Source organism: Corvus moneduloides, chromosome Z (assembly GCF_009650955.1).
Source record: "Corvus moneduloides isolate bCorMon1 chromosome Z, bCorMon1.pri, whole genome shotgun sequence".
Taxonomy (NCBI): Eukaryota; Metazoa; Chordata; class Aves; order Passeriformes; family Corvidae; genus Corvus; species Corvus moneduloides.
In genome coordinates this window covers 9,231,781-9,249,305 of record NC_045511.1, presented here as the reverse complement: position 1 = coordinate 9,249,305, position 17,525 = coordinate 9,231,781, and the positions used below count along the sequence as shown (strand labels likewise).

General features: G+C 39.8%; 1 long non-coding RNA gene across 2 annotated transcripts in view; it reads left to right on the top strand.

Annotated features, from left to right (window-relative positions):
- The window catches only part of LOC116438387, a 49,745-nt gene that overhangs the window by 18,092 nt on the left and 14,128 nt on the right, over positions 1-17,525 (top strand). For both annotated transcript variants that reach the window (XR_004237708.1, XR_004237709.1), the window contains one exon: positions 1,879-1,931. This is a non-coding gene — a long non-coding RNA (uncharacterized LOC116438387). The remainder of the gene's footprint in view (positions 1-1,878; positions 1,932-17,525) is intronic.

Below are 17,525 nucleotides of genomic sequence, written 5' to 3'. Positions count from 1 at the left end.
GGAGACAATAGAAGCCACAGCTGGAGATATATAGACCTGAGCAAAGGACTGTTTGAGGAAGATTGAGTGAGCCTGTAATAGGATGCAAACTGAAGCTGCTGCTGGTATAAAAAGTTCTTGCCCCTCTTCGAGCCTTTTATTCCCACCATTGCACCTCTCCTCTGCTCTGCGCTGACCTCCGTGTTTGTGTAATGCAGTGGCAGCTGGAACAGGGAATAGCATGGCTAAAAATCACCTAGTGAAAAAATACCCTAAATTTATGACAGTAGTTTAGCTGCACAAAGTCTGAATAGCTAGCACTGTGAAGACATAACTAGCAAGATCCCTGGCCCTAGTCCAAAATCCAAGGGAATAAGTAGTCATTTGACATTCCATGTGTGAGTGGAAAAGTGAGAGAGGAATATGACTCTGGGTAGAAGTAAGAGAAGGACGTTTTCCGATGCAGGGTTGACTAAGAAAACATATAGGTGAGGAAACCAAACAGCTTTATGCTTCTGAGCTGTGTGATACACTGACACCTCACACTGATGCATGAACTTGATTCCAGCAATGAAATGTTTGTTTTGTAGAATACATTTCCTCAGCCACCACAAACTATTTTATAAGAACTCGATATTGTATAATGGCTTGTGTCCTAGCATTCAAGCTAGGTTTCACGTTTTTAAAGCACACAACCTTTCAACATGTGTGTTCCCACAGAGGCTGTCCTTAAAGCTCGTATCAGAGTAGAGACCTTTATATGACCCCTGTGACATCTGCCTTTGTATGACTTGAGAAGAGATCTGAGACCCAGAATAGAAATGCCTCCAAGACTCTGCTTCCTTCTGCATACAGTGCTTAATATAAGATGGAATTTATTCGGTTTCAGTACAAATTTAAATATCAATTTCTTAATGCTAATATACAAAAATACACAGAAAAGTAAACATGCATGCTTTGACAAGTATCAGTTATATATAAGTATATCAGGATACTTTTCTTAATCTTTCTGAAGCAATAAAATGCTAGTATGCCTTATAGATCATGGAATGAGGTAAAACAAGTGTTATTATGAAATCATGAACGTGATGCTGTTTTCTAAGGACCTATAGTCAATATCATCTGGCTATTCTTATTTTAAACATCTCCTACTCTGGGTTGTTTTCCATGAGATTTCTGGAAGACATTTTTCCCCATAATAAAATTAATTCATATTCATTTACCATAATGAAATTCAAAGTAACTTTCAGTTTAGGGTTTTAGCTTCTGATAACAATTTCTTATGTAAAGCAGATGTTATTTTAAGTCTCTCTCTCTCTTGCTTGCTCAAGGAAGAGTGTAATGGGCTTTGGTTGGCTATCTATAGCAACTCTAGAATGTTTAGCTCTTTTATTTTAGCGCACTGCAATTTAATTAATTTATAATATTTAGGAGGTTAACACCAAAGTCCATTTGATAAAATGAATTTTATGTGTTATTTATGGGGAAGACACTTAAGGATTTCAGTAATTCTTAAAAACATTTATAATTTTTTCTTCTGACTTTTTTTTTTACACTATATTTTATAGGTCTTCATTTGTATTTGATGTAAGTTTTGAACTTCAGGTTTATGTCTCAACACCTCGCAACAAATTTTGTAAATATTCTGTGGGGGCTTGGTCCTGAAATATAAACACTTCTTATTGAGGCACTGAGGAAAAACAGACCCCCTCATTTATTATGTGATATCCAGGAGGCTAAAGAGATTTTGATCTCTTTTTTTCAGGAACATCTTCTTCAGTAAGAATAATGAAATGTCATCATGCTGAGGTGAATCATAATAAATGTTATGTCTTGGTTGACACTGAAAAATAAATCAAAGAAAGTTGTGAGAAATATTGGTGACTTTTTTTTCCACAGAGATTTGGACCAGCTCTATAAATTAAACAGTACGTGATGACAGCTTTGAGGCGGTAAGTAAACCATTCAGTAGATAATCTCCATAGTAACAAAAAAAAGTTTAACCATCTCAAACCAAAATAGCACATCTGGACCTGGCTGCGTCATATGGAAAAAGGGAACATTTTATTGTTGTCAAAAGTCACAGCACACAAGAAAACTACACAGCTTAATACTTGTTAGTAGAAATCAGTGAAGTACAAGCAATGTGTTTGGGAAGATTCTGATCCTATAAGTCCTTATCTATGTGCTCACTTTTATGCTGTGTAAGGATCCTGTTGTGTTCCATCTGCTGTTTGCAAGTTAGGCATAAAAACAGGCTCTCCCTTAATGAATATGGAGTCCAGTCCTGAAAATTCTTGCTCATGAAAGTAGTCCTAAATCATTAACAGAATTCATTTGAGTGCTAACTGATGCACTGCATTCCTAATTAGCAGTATTTGATTTTAATTGCACTAGACTTCAAAGCTGAAGACCTATTTTACAAGACAAATTCTTTAGTGCTAAAGATGGAATCATTTAATTGGTGTGGGTGCAGAAACTCGGAGATAAAGACTGAACTGCTGAAGAGAATGCAAAATTTTCTTCAGTAAGGACAAGGCTGTGTGTGACATCCATATCTCTCCCTGAGAACAAAATGGCGCAGGGGCTCCACTCTGCCTCTTGTTCAAGCTGCATAAACTCTGAGTCAAGCCTTGCTAAACTAGTGCATAGCTGATGGTAGGCATTTACATGGTGGTTTTTAGGAGCTGTGAAGGGTGCATTTGCTCCTTTGTCAAAACCCTCACTTTTGGCTTCACTATGGGGTGTAAATTTGCCCCTTCCTAAGCCTCCAAATAAGCAGGGAAGGAAACAGGTACAACCTTCATTCTGTCTTTTTGATTAATTTCCCATTTCAGCTAGCTCATTAGCATGGCGGTATGTAGCAATTTGTAGGCATGGGCTATAGCACAAATTGTGTCTCTGAGATAAACGGTTCCAGAGTTTGTGCTTCCTGAGGTTTTTCCTGGACTGGAGTGTTTATGCATCTCCTTTTGCTCAGGCTCAGGTCTGATCAGATAGACACACTTTGGGTCTCCAAAACTGTGAATAACTGTGTCACTAATCAGTTCTCTGGGACTCTGTGAGAGCTCTGCATCCAGTCTTGACCTCCTGAAGGCGGTCACCTCTGACAGGCTTTTCTAGTATGTTTTCAGCTCATCCTCATCCATACCTCAATACAGTTAAAGCTACAACACCCAGGAGGTAGCTCAGTCTACTTTGTCAATTCAATCCTTTTCATCCGTTGGAATGTGCCAGGAGAGTTAAAAGGGCCAACATGGGTTCCAGAAGGAGGACTAGAGAGATCTCTAGATTTATGGCAATAATAGTAACAGACAGCAATTTTCACACAGCCTCATTTCTGGTGCTGCCTCCTTCCTCATGGTGCCACAGCATGGATTATGTTTCTGTCTTTCTGCACTAACTTATTCTTCCTAAGGTCTACAAGTTCACTTTTAGTTCTGGTGCCTGGACAGACCTAGCGCCAGAAAGTCCTGTGGATGGGGATGTTCCTGTGTGAGTGGGTTCTTCTTCACCTTGCTCATAGAGGACAGAGTCTGCCCATAGAAAAGCCTGCCATGATTCAGACCTCTCTAAAGAAGAGTTCTAGTTTGAAGGGAGAATCCTGTTTCCACTGGATGCGCCGATAATATTCCCTAAGACTGACCTAAAATGACAGCTGCAGTCACAAGCCAGGAATTGCAAAGTCTTGGCACAACAACGTATGCAGTAACAAATGATTTGACATAAATCCTTCCACGACAAAAAAATCATGCAGTGTAGAGACAGGTTTATAAAGCTGGGTGATGAAGCAAGGTCAGTATCTCTAATCTAAATGCAGCAATACTCGTGTTGTATCACAAGAAGCTTCCTAAGCAACCTTTCTGCAGCTCACTGAAAGCATGTACTTCACATTCTTCCCTTTCATGCTTCCTTTGTTAAATAATTTATTAGGGAGGTTTTGGATGTGATTCTCATCAGCACATATTTATCTTTTAATGCAAATATTTCCATCGTCTGTGCCCTCTCCCTTTGGCTGTATGAGCATGCTGGGCATTGTTTTTGACTGGAGTGGAGGGTATGTGGGCAATGAATTATTGCATTGCACAAAAACATCCTTTACAATTTAAAGTTGCCAGAGCTTCAGCAGCTCTGAGACCCCAGCTCAGATTTTAATAATGTGTTGCTAAAAAGGGGGGTTAAATGTTGTTTATACATTACATTTCTGGACAAGGCAAATTTCACTTTCACCTGCCAATGGCTAACTGATAAATATACTCTGGTAGAAGTTCAACAGCAGTGGGCCAGTGAGTTAGATAAATACCACAAGACACCATAAGCATTGAAGGTTAGTCTTTTCCCAGCTCTCACATTCCAGTAGATATAAACTCTTTTCTTAAAAAAGATTAAAAATAAATAAATCCTCTTTGCAAGGTAAGAAAAAATTAAAATGTGTATTCAAAACACAAAATAAGTTCATCTCAGAGTCTATTGCAGTTATCTGCTAGGTTTCCTGCGTCTTAGATGTTAATTATGATTTAATCAAAATTTGTGGTCAATTTTTAAGTATAAAAGCATCTCATATGACTGGTTGCCAATTCTGAAGTCTAAAGGCCTTGCTTTATGTTGCTGTAGTAGAACAGAAAATATAATCAAAGTCTGACCTTCAACTTTAATCCTATAAACAGAGAATTTGCTTACTTTACCTTGGAAACGGATGTGATTCATCACAGTAGCCCATAAATAACATGTCAAACTGTTAGACCGATCAATGAAAATAAGTTATTGAAAAATAATGTGATTGTAAAGTCCCTATGTAAACTAGCTTAGTGTTATTTTAAAATGAGGAAGGCTTTCAGATTGAGGTAAATATTTTTTTAAGGAGAATAGTTACTATGTAATAAATGCAATAAACATTAAACATATTTGCCCTAAGCAAGATATTCTTTTTCATGAAAAGTACCTTAATGTAAATAAGCATTAAAGCTCCAGAGGAAGAATCGGGCTCCACTTAGATCAAGACTGCAAATGGCAGGTTACCTAAACTGTCTGTTGCTTATCACCATGCCTGAAACAAAAACAGAGGGTGAACTCTTGTCCACATGGGAGCCCACAGGAATGGTTCAGTCACGAGAAACCTGCATCTGAGACCTCAAAGCTGAAAGCAGAAGTTCTGAGATGTGAACTGGATTAATTAAGTCTCCACTTTTTCTTTGTGGGTATTGACTCTGAAGTCTGACAACAGCAATTTAAATAGGAATTAGCTGTTTCATGGCTTATGTTTTCAACAGGAATACCCAGATAATGGAGTACTTCACAGAAGGTGAAATGGATGCAAAAAGTCTGATTTTAAAATTCTTTGATGTAGGAGCATCGCACACATTTAAACAACATGACTATATGGGGATATTGAACTGAACTGAATATCAAAATGAATAACCTAAATTTGCGGCATGTGTATTACTGACTTTTACTCTCCAGTTAACCAGAAAGCTATTTTGCTGAACAGAAGGTTGAAGCTGATTAGCCTGCTGTGTCAGAATCAGACCTTGTCCAGCATTTATATCTACCAGCTGAAGTTTGTTTGCACTCCTTGTGTCAGTAATAGTGGAGACAGGCAAGTTATTGTGAGGCCAAAATATAAATAACATTTTTCATCCTACTTTAGTACAAAGCATTTGTTTGTACATGATGGAGTCTTTCAATATAAATAATTAATGTGTGAATAGATTGCCTTGCTGTTCAATGAGACTGGGAGGTGATGGAGTTTTATCGGATGACAGGTATGTACCTTCCTTTTTACCTTTTATTGGTACCATAAAAATAATTGAAAAATTCTCTTTTTACCTTACACAGGAATCACTTTGCTGAGCTTATGCAATAAATATGTAAAGAAAGAATATAATATAAACAATGATGTTTTTGTGAATAATTTTCTGACAGAGCAGCTCTTTAGTATTTTTTTGCACAAATGTGACTTTGTGTTTTAATTTGTTAATATAAATGGAATATAGCTGGAGTCAAAAGCATTCTGGATTTACATGATGACAGCCGGAATCCTCTCCTGGCCTTTCTCCTTGTCATTTATAGTTTATTTATTTACTTGAACCTCAGACTTGTTGGGAGGAAATGAGGAAATGTCGGGAATCCCACATGGACTCAGCAAATCTCTGCCAATAACAAGCAGCTCCAAGATCTACTCGCTGGAAACTCTGCTCCCAGTGAAACATCACCTTCCCTACCTTTCACAGTGCCTCACTCCATGCACAGCCTCTACCTGCCTTGGTGCCACAGCCTTGTCTCTGCCAGTGTGACAAGTGGGACCCCCAGCACTGGAGGAGTCAGTGGGCTCCCACTGGGCACTGGGTGCTGCTTTCAGAGATGTCTTGTCACAATAGCAAAGCCAAGAGGACATCTCTGCTTGTGCACTCATTATTACTAGAGTGCAAAAGAGAGCTGCCGAGGTCTAACCGTCAGGACCCTGAAGAGAAGAACCCATTGCAAGCAACTTTTAGGTCAAGTAGAAAACCTAGGATGGCACAAGGGCAGAGAAGAGGAACAGAGGGAGGATGGGGGAGCTGGCTGTTGCACATCTACCTGAAGCAGCTACACTTCTATCCAAGCCCAGCTACCCCTTCTGGATGGAGAGACTCCTGTGGGCTATGACCCATCCCACATGCAGAGGGAGGTTGCTGTGGCCCTGCACTGTGGCATGTCCCCTAGCCAGCAGCCCCACAGCCAGGATAGCCTAGGGGAACAGGAGCTTGATTTCCATCATGTCCCATACAGGGAATGGAAAGACTGTTTTGAGGAGGTTGGAGGACTGATAATGAAAGAATTTTCTAACTGTTTATGTATAACTTCCTGAAACATGCAAGACAGAAAGAAAGAGAGCACAAAGGTGCCTTCCTGATGATTTAACAAATGGCATTGCCATTCTCATCTGCCTGGGATCTACACTTACAGCTTTCATGTCTTGGCTGTAAAATGAACTTAGTACTGCAGTCAGCATTTCCAGACATGCTTCGATATATTGTAATTGAAAGAACCTTTTAAAGAGTGATTTCCATAGACAACAAAGCTTACTTTCTATTTCCTTTTTATGGGCTACTATTTTAGACAACTGAGTGTTAAAAATCATCTGTATGCTCACAAAACTTTTTAATGGCATCCCTACTATAGCATCACTTAAAGCAAACAGCACATAATTCTGTGTTCTGCTTCAATATTATTTTTGATTTTGCAGATTTTTATTTTTTGTTTGAAGATTTATTTGTGGAAAGAGACTTCTGATATGACTACTGTAGTATCAATTCTTCAGTCAATGCTGAGCAGATTTAATCAAGTAAATTCCACTTAAGGTAGAGTGAAAATTTAAATTGCTCAGTCTGGGAACAGAGGAGAGACTCGTTTAAAATGTTTTAATTTCCCAAAGAAACTTTTTTTTTAAGGAAAGAGTAGTGAACTGTAAACAACTTCTTGCTTTTGTTGTTACTATTCTTGTTTGATTAAAAGAAACATCTGTTTTAAGATGGAGTAGCTGTATCATGTCATTACTTCTTTCTCTTGCATCTTTCTCCTCTCACCCAAACACATGTTACAGGTCAGAAAACTTTTTTGTCATTTTTACTGATAATGCAACTAATTCACCTATGCATGCTGTGCTGGTCTCATAATACAAGCCAGTTTATCTCACATATTAGTCATCATGTTGTAGAAAAAAGAGCCTGAAATATCAGAAAGAAATTTGAAGAACATACGACTGTGTCTGAGCCAAGAGAAGTGGTGCTGGGGTTTATAGATGCAGTTAATACTACTGTGTGCAGTGCTATTGCTGGCAATCCTGACAGTTAAAAAAAAAAAAGTCACTTACCGAGTTCCTTGTGCTGGGTTGAGCAACTCACTAAAAATAAATCATCCGTTCCTTTCTGCTGCCAAGAAATAGAGGAGAAATATAAGCGTTGTAGTTAACAGAAAGCCTGACCTTAGAGATTCTGTTGCCCCAGAGCTGACGAGATTATAGGGAAGGGAGAGTTTATAGCAGAGATTTTAGAAACAAATGCTTTAGGATTTCATTCCACATTTGGGAAAAAACCCACTGAAAAACATTCAGTCCTTTGGGATATTTTTCACAACTTGTTTATCTTCTTCCATCAAGATTCAGCACTCATAAAATCTCATGCTGTGTTTGTATTGCTTTGTTGCAAGCTCTTGTTTTTTGCAGCAAAACTGCAAATAACTCATACTGGAGTAAGGTTGCTACTTGGCCATTAATTTTTCACAAAAGGCAGCAAAAAAAAAATATACAGCTCATGGGGCAGTAGGCAAGATTGCTGCTCATGCTGACTCCAAAAGACAAATCAATTAATTAACTTGTTTATAAAATCTAATTATTATTAAGTATAATAATTATATTTCAGTTATTTTTCATGAAGAGTGTGAATGGGAGATAGGAAAATGCGAAGCAGCCCTCATTCTTTCATCAGAAGGATGACACAGACACAATACTTTAAAGGGCATGCTAACAAAACTTCGTGTATTTCTACTCTAAAAGTAAATTTCTACCATTTTTGAATGTACAGTCCAGCTGTGAGATACCACAGCTTGGCATTTTAAATTGCACTGTTGTTGTTTGTTTTTTTTTTTCCCTAGAAAGGAGTTAATGAAATTATTTGCATTTTGAATTAAAACTAAATTTGTATGGGAATTCACAACTAAATTGGTATTTTTCAGGTCTCTCTGACCTATCCTAATATGTCTGCTAAAGGAAAATACCTACTTTATTTATATAGATGTATCTGAAGTGTACATAACATACTCTGTAAGTTTTGAAACACCTTGGGAACTACAGCATGACAAGGCATCATAACACATATACACATCATACCCGTTGGTGAAAGCAAGGTCAAACAGCCCATGGAATTTAACAATACGTTATATTCCTCTTAAAATTCCTCAATGTGAATCCAGGTTTTGGTCATGTTTCAAGTCTTCACTGATGTTACTCTTTTCTGGAAAGTCTGGATTCTTTTAGACGAAGCAGCAGTATTGGCCTTCAGTAATTTGTTTGATGGAAAATAATTCGAAAGTATATGAGAGGCAATAAATAAAACTGAACTTTCATTCCCTTTTTCAGCTTTGCTGTGATATGTTTTTTGGAATAGATTTACATTTATGACTAAGGATAGTGTCATCAATAATTTATCCTTCAGCAAAATGCATTATGTTATAAATTTAATCACACACCAGATCAGACTATTCTAATTTTAAGACTGTGTCATAAAAAAACCCCTTTTTACTGAGAGGGATGCCATATTCATCTGTGAGAAGTGCCTAAGCACTCACTCTTAAAGTATTAAGTTATTTCAACAGACCAATATCCGGATAAAGTGCTGAAGTAATTTTTTGCATGTTGGACAACATTTTGAAGTTTGTTCCTCTGTTTCTGTTTTAATTGAAAGGTATAGGTATCAGTAACTTTTGGGTTCTGTATCTCAGAATTCGCATTTATTTAAGGTAGACATAAAGATACACCCTCTAAGACTTTGAAACTATCTTGACAGATGGAAAAAAAGGACTTGAAATTAAAATAAACAAAATATTTTAAATAGAAAAAATGAGGTAACTGAACCATTAGCAGGAAATAATTTTCATTATCCATTAATTTTTAAAGAAAATTCTACCTGGTAGAGTTGACATTATAGTTTGAAAATGACAACTTTTGAACTTTTAAATTGTAATATACATTTTGCATTTGAAAATATTTTTAATGCCGTTTCATATCCTTAAAATAATGAAAAAATAATGAAAAAATAATAATTTGTGCCTTTTTCTCTCTCTAGTAACAAAGGACTTCCAACAATATTTTTATATTTCTATAGTTTTAAGCATCAACGATGACAGGAGATAAATATGTCCTTTCAATCAATTCTTTAATTTTTCTCCACTTACAGGATGAAAGAATACACTGATGGTAATATAGAAAAATTTAATATAGGCCGTTTTAGCTACAAGTGAAACTTGTGGAACAACACATTAATTTGCTGTTGTAGTTAATGAAATAGCACACTATTCCTTCTGCATAAGCCAACTTGCGGATCTCTTGAGTTCCTTAGCAATTAAAACAGTCAACAAAAAGATTCCACATTAAAAATAATTCAGCACTTTTGTTCTTAGATGCTGTGATAGAATTATATTTATGACTAATTCCATTTTCATATTGCCTTTCATCAGATGAGGTGACAGGCATTTTTGAGTGATTTATTTTGCATAAACTCCAGTCAGCCTTGTGGTAATTATCCATATGGAAATCTTTGTTCACTCATTTTAGAAAATGTAAAACCTCTCCTTCTGCAGTAGAGAACTTGTCTTGTTTATAGACTGCTATCATGGGAGTTTTTGTCACTGCAATGATTTACGTGGAACAGCAGCTTAATCGTGCTCGTATCATGATCATTGCTTGGCAGTTGTGTGGTCATATGTATTTCCCAGGTCTGTTTCCTATGTAATCCATTATCAAACTGAAGACAATTAACAATTACACTGCTTACTGTGGCACGGCTTCAAAAGCTTAACCGATTGATTTTGCTTTATCTTTACATATATTATAAATTAATAAGTAAAGGATATTGCCTCTGAGTTAGAGCATACTATATTCTGAGAAAATCCTTTCTGTGGTCAGTGATTACAGTGTGTTCAAAGCAAGAGTGTGTAAGTCTTCCTTGTGAATGTTTGGTGCTACTGTAATATAAACAGAATTTCTGTATTACTGTATTATAAAAGAGAATTTCATACTGTTTATGTTCTGTTTTCAGTGAAGTTTATCTTGAAACGGTTATCAGATATGACCAACTTCTACTGTTTTTGTTTTTACATTCTCAGTGATCTCTTAGTTGCGTTTCTTTCTTGACAAGGTTTTTGACATTACAATCCTAAACATTTTACCACTAAACTTTTACATTCTTTGTAACCGTATAGAACTTCAACCCTTCTATACAAACCCACAAAAGCCAGAGAGGTGAAACGAACTCTCAATAGAAAGATCAAGAATGTATCTGAATTTGGAGGTGAAAGAGAAACTTCTGAGACTTTATGAGCTATGGACCCTCTTTTAGGGAAAGACTACTAAGTCAAAGCAGTCCATCCTCATTTCTGCCTTCCTTTCAAAAAATTTTCAAGCCAAATGAAACCTCTCCCTGTTGCTGTTTCTGACATTCCATCTACATGACCAGGAGAGAACACTGACTGGCATCAGCAGATGGGAATCAGTCCAAAAGAAACATCTTAATTACTATTTCTGCATCCAAACACAATCTCTGTGTGGTTTGTGGCTGGGAAAAGCAACCTCTCTTACTCTTCCTTTTTTAAGCTACTTTCTTCTTCCTAAAATAATCAAGATTTTTTCAGAAGGACAATGGGGCTTTTTTCCTCCTATCCCAATGTGTTGGTATTCAGTAAGTGTCTTAGTATCTATGAAGTGCAGCATGATTTCTGGGTTTAACCCAAGCTGACAACACCAAGCCACTCATGCATTCCCCCACAGCAGATGAGAAAGAGAATCAGAAGAGCAAATTTGAGACAATTCATAGGTTGAGATACAGTTTAGTAGGGAAAGCAAAAGCTGTGAACACACGCAGAGCAAAACAAGGGATTCATTCACTTCTTCCCCTGGGCGGGAGGGTGTCAGCCGTCGTCAGGACAGCAGGGTTTCATCACACGTAACAGTGGCTTGGGAAGACTAACTTATCCCTCTGAACATCCCATCCTTTCTCATCCTTCCCTCAGCTTTATACACCAAGCATGACGTCACATGGTACACAGCTATCCCAACTCTGGCCCTTGCCAAGTTCTTGTCCATCCCTGTCCTACTCACTGGTGGGAAGGGGTGAGGAACAGAAGGCCTTGACTGTGTCTAAGAGCTGCTTAGTTAAAGCAAAATCATCCCAATATGTTCAACACTAATTTCAACACTAAAAACATAATTCCATACAAGCTAATAGAAGAAAAAATTAACTCTAAGCTAAAACATCACCTTTGTCCTTCCTATTTTGCTGATGTCTCTTCAACTGGCAGCAACATTTCCCAGGTTATTTAGGAAGAACCAAAGACAAATATTCCACTTTTGGTCTTCTGTTTTCATGGATGACTTCTCCTTCCATTCAATATCTGTTGAGCATAGATATTAAATCTGTTCAAATTCCATTAACCAGAGGAAGTCTCCCTTAGGAGAGAAGTGATTGTACTCTAAATTGTGAAACATTATTCCAGAAATTGTTTAGCTTGTGATAGATCTGATCTACACCTTCAAGGCAGGCTGCATGACCTTGCAGATTTTTCTGAACTGTGGGATCAGGATCTGCACCACAGGCTGGTTGTTGGGAGGCTATATGTCCTCCATTCCAAAATCTCTTAGGAAATAGTTGCCAACTGAGTTTTCACGTAAAATTGCAGTTGACACAAGCTGCAATTGTTTGTTATTTGGTTATGACTGACTTTCAGAGCAACTTGAGGCAGTTTCAAACCCTTAAAGTCAAATTTATAATTTTCATCACGGAACTTCCAATTTTATTCAAAATATTAAGTAAATATGAAATTTTTCTATACATTTCTTTCTGATTTTGAGAAAAACACACTAAAAAATTTAATGAATTCTCTTCTTGCCCAGAAGTGGAAAGCCAATAACAGTACATTATACATTTAAAAAGCATTTCATTAAAGTTAACATCAGAATATACTGCTAGTTATAGATCATTTAATTGTTATGTATTAAGCATAAGATGTGCCTAACATTCTTTTCAAGCTTTCATATTCTTGAAATTTATTATGTCAATTGTCAGCTGCTATGACATCACAAGATGAATTCAAAGCAATGATTACTTTAGTATTTAAAATGCTTGGAGTGTACCAATTATTCAGGCTGCTAAGTGAAAGTAAAAATGTCAGCTTAGCTCTCTGTAATCCCATAATGTTTAAAGGTTCATTAATTACACATAGACCAGAGAGAAAGAGAGAAGATAGTTTGACTAAAAGACATTTTCTGTGCAAAACATGCTGAAACTAGATCCTTTAAAATATTCTAGTGATTAATCAGAGCGATTTAAAACACTTGATTACTTAAGTCCCTGTGTTTGAATTTACTTTCAGCATAAAGCTTTCCTGTATTTATTGTGAATTATAAGTAAACAGTGCGTGTCTAATGCTTTATAGATATACATCTGTAAAATATAAGGATCCAGGTCTCATATTTTTTTGATATTTGAACCAAGCTGAGAAATGCACATACCTGTTGGGGCCCTCCCCCTGGCATGTGGTCCTGGGAGAGGGACCCTGGGGCCCTGGGAGACACGGGGTTTCCCTGCCCCTGGTCAGCCTCGTTCCCATTGGATGTTTTGTGTTCCCCTGCGCGGGCAAGGACCCTCGGGTCCTGTGATTGAGCAGTTCCTCGGCAGAGCTCCGGCCATGTGGCTGGAGAAATAAACATCTCTGAAACATCTATCAAGAATCGGTCCATAAATATTTCTTTTCCACAGGCCTTGTTGTCTGATACGTGTGTTGCAGTATCTGCATTGTAACAAATGGTAGAGAATTGCAAGCAGAATGATCCCCAATCCCTACAGGGACTGATTTGTGAGTAAACTCTGTATTCCTCTTCTTGTTTTTGTTTTGCTACTCCATATCTAAATTATGGAGGAACCATGGGAAGACTCTTGGCTCTCTGAGCCGCATGTGGACATTTATCTTAAACTTGAAAAGATTCTTGAACAGCGATTCGTAAATTTTAGCTTAATTCAAGCTCAAAAGCAACTGAAACACTTCCTGGCATGGTTGTTTAAGAACTTTTTCTATGTTTCTTGGGATTTCATTCTTACCAAAGACTTTTGGAATACTGTTTGGACACAGTTAATTTTTGAGTCAAAATATATGCTGATGGAAGAATATTTTCGTGAATATTATTTAGTTACCGAGACTGTTGAGCAATGTCTGCTGTGAGCGAAGGGAAGCCTGGCTCAGGGACCGTGCGACCCAGGCCATGTGGACCGAGCCCTCTGTGAGCAGCAGCGAGGCAGTTCCTGCATGTGGGCGGAATGATGTGAGCTGCAGTGTTGGCAGCGGAGCGAGGCGCGGTGGGAGTGGCGGGACCCGGCGGTGCCCGCCCGGCCCCGCGCAGCGCGTGGTGGAGCGAGCCCCGTGAACACCCAACAGAGAGGGGCGGCGCGCAGGCGGCAGCTGGCGGCGGTGGCGGTGGAGTGGAGCCGCGCCCAGCCGAGACGCGCGCTGGAGCAGAGTGCGGGGTGGCTGCTGCTCGGGGGCCTGGCCGAGATGTGGGTGTGGTGCCTGGCAGCGGCAGCGCAGCTGAGAGCAGAGGAGATGGTGCACAGGGAGCTGAGCGGCGCAGCCCGGCCCAGCACGTGCAGCCCCGAGTGGGACCCCGGGAAGAGCGCACAGGCACGAGCAGCCCCAACGGCTCCAATGTGGGAGCGAGCGAAAACGAAAGTGAAACCAGGAATGCAGCGAGACAGAAAACAACAGCCACTCGGAAAAAGGAAAAATCACTGTAGCTAAAGTTTTAGGAATAGTAAAATGGTATAATATTAAACAAAATTATGGTTTTATAACAAAATGTGACAACCAAGAAGACATATTCGTTCATAGAACTGCTACTAAAAAGAATAACCCTGAAAAATGCATCCCAAGCTTGGGAGATAGAGAGGCGGTGGAGTTCAAAATTGTGCAACGTAGAAAAGGCTTACAAGCAGCAAATATTACTCGGCCTGGGGGTATTCCAGTCAAAGGCAGCCATTCTGCACAAAATTATAAACAATATCCATCCCAGCAGCTTCCCTACCCACAGCCTACTTTCCCCTTTTACCCTATACCCAATATGAACCCCTTCCTAAGTTTACCCCATCCCCAGTTTATTCCTAACCCACTTTTCACCCCATGGTTTCCCTATACGATTCCCTTTCCCTACAACTCCTCTCCGATGCCCGGGGGGAATGAAAAGGGGGAGGGAAGAAATTAAACCCTCTCCTGCCTCAGTTTCCCCACAGAGCATGCCTAGAGAGTCCTGTCTCCCTTCTGTCAGCCTTAAGATGTTCCAGAGAATCTGTTTGGACATTTAAAGACTCAGGAGGGTGGCTTGTTTTGTTTTGAAACTCTCCTTGTTATCTCATGTTTATCCAGTTGTTTTCAATGTTAAGTTTTAAATCTCTTTTTGTTAAAAATAAACGGGTGAAATGTTGGGGCCCTCCCCCAGCCTGGGGTTCTGGGAGAGGGGCCCTGGGGGGGAGACATGGGGTTTCCTGAGCCCCTGGTCAGCCTCATTCCCCATTGGTTGTTTTGTGTTCCCCTGCGCAGGGAAGGACCCTCGGGTCCTGTGAGTGCAGCAGTTCCTTGGCAGAGCTCCAGCCATGTGGCTGGAGAAATAAACATCTCTGAAACATCTATCAAGAATCAGTCCATATATATTTCTTTCCATGAGCCTCGTTGTCTGATGCAGTGTGTTGCAGTATCTGCACTGTAACACGTGCCAAACTTATGTGACTGAGTCTCAAAATTTTGTTTGTTTGTTTTTAAATCCTGTGGCATGGTGTCCCATCTGAATATCTTAACTGAATGTTGAGGTACTTCAGAAGTAAAGTTATGTTTCCTCTTGAGGCACCAGGTAATGGAAGTAGAAAAAAAGAGTCTTAAGAGTAGACTCAGTTCGGGAAACTTCTGCAGAAAAATATTACTATAGGCTGATAAAGAACTGGAGGGCCAAGTGGTACATTCATAGAATCACGGAATCACTTAGATTGGAAAAGACCTCTAAAGACATCTAATCCAATTTTTGACCCAACACTGCCAAGTCCAACATTAAACCATTTCCTGAAGTGCCACATCTACATATCTTCTAAATACCTCCAGGGATGGTGACTCCTTTGGGCAGACTGTTAAACTTTCCATCAAGAAATTTTTTTCTAATGTCCAATCTGAATCTCCTCTGGCAGAATTTGTTCTCTGAGAGGAGATTGAGCCCCCACCTCATTGCAACCTCCTTTCAGGTAGTTGTAGAGAATTAAAAGCACTCTCTCTCTCTCGACTCCTTTCCTCCTGGCTTAAGAGCCCCAGTTCCCTTAGTCACTCATAAGACTTGTGCTCCAGACCCTTCACCAACTCTGCTGTCTTTGTCTGGACTCACTCCAGCACCTCAGTGTCTTTCTTGGAGTGAAGGGCCCAAAACTGGACGCCAGATTTGAAGTGCAGCCTCACAAGTGCCAGTACAAGGAAACAATCCATGCCCTGGTCCTGCTGGTCACACTATTGCTGATCCAGGCCAGGATGCCATCACCCTTTTGGGCCACCTGGGCACTGCTGGCTCATGTGCAGCTGCTGTCACCAGCACCCCCAAGTCCTTTTCCACTGTGCAGCTTTCCAGCCACTGTGCCCCAGCCTGTGGCACTGCCTGGGATTGGTGTGACTGAAGAGTCGTGACCTGGAACTTCACCTTGTTGAACCTCACACCATTGGCCTCGGGCCATGGATTCAGCCTGTCCAGATCCCTCTGCAGAGCCTTCCTGCCCTCCAGCAGATCAAATTCCCACCCAATGTGGTGTCATCTGCAACCTGACTGAGGGTGCACTTGATCCCCTCATCCAGATCATTATTAAAGACATTAAACAGACTGTCCTCAGTACTGAGCCATGGAGAACGCTGCTGGTGACTGGCCACCATCTGGATTTATCTTCATTCACTCTGGGCCTGGCCATCCATCCAGTTTTTAACTCAGTGAAGAGTGCACCTGCCCAAGCCATGAGCAGGCAGTTTCTCCAGCAAAATGCTGTGGAAACATTGTTGGAGGCTTGACTGCTGTCCAGGCAGACAACATTCACAGCCTTTTCCTCATGCATTCTGTTGGTCAGCTGGTGATAGAGGGACATCATGTTGGCCAAGCAGGACCTGTCTTTCATAAACCCATCTGGCTGAGCCTGATCCCCTGGGTGTCCTGCATGTGTCATGTGATGCCACTCAAGTTGACCTGTCCTTGGCCTTGCTCCAGTACCAGGATCAGGCTGACAGGCCTGTAGTTCCCAGGATCCTCCTTCCTGCCCTTTTAGATGGAAGTCACATTTGCCAAGATCTGGCCAAGTGGATCGCCCCAGTTAGCAAGGACTGCTGATAAATGACGAGAAGTGGCTCAGTGAGAACTTCCACCACCTCCCTAAGTATCCTTGAGAGGATCCCCTCTGGCCCCATAAATCTGTGTGTGTCTAAGTGGTGCAGGACATCGCTGACTATGTAGCCTTGGATTATGGGCTTCATTTGCTCCCTGGACCTGTCTTCCAGCTTAGGGGGCTTAGTACTCAGAACCCAGTTGATCTTACTATTAAAAAGTGAGGAAAAGAAGGCATTTTCTCTGTGTTTTCTTCATCCTTTTTCACTGTGTTTCCCCCTACATCCAATAAATATTTTTTCAAAGTTCCTTATAAAATAATAAAGGGGAAAGATTGGTTCTTTGTTATTTTATACTCTTTTTTATACCCCTTTTACCAATGCAAGTGATAAATATCATTAAGCTTGTACTT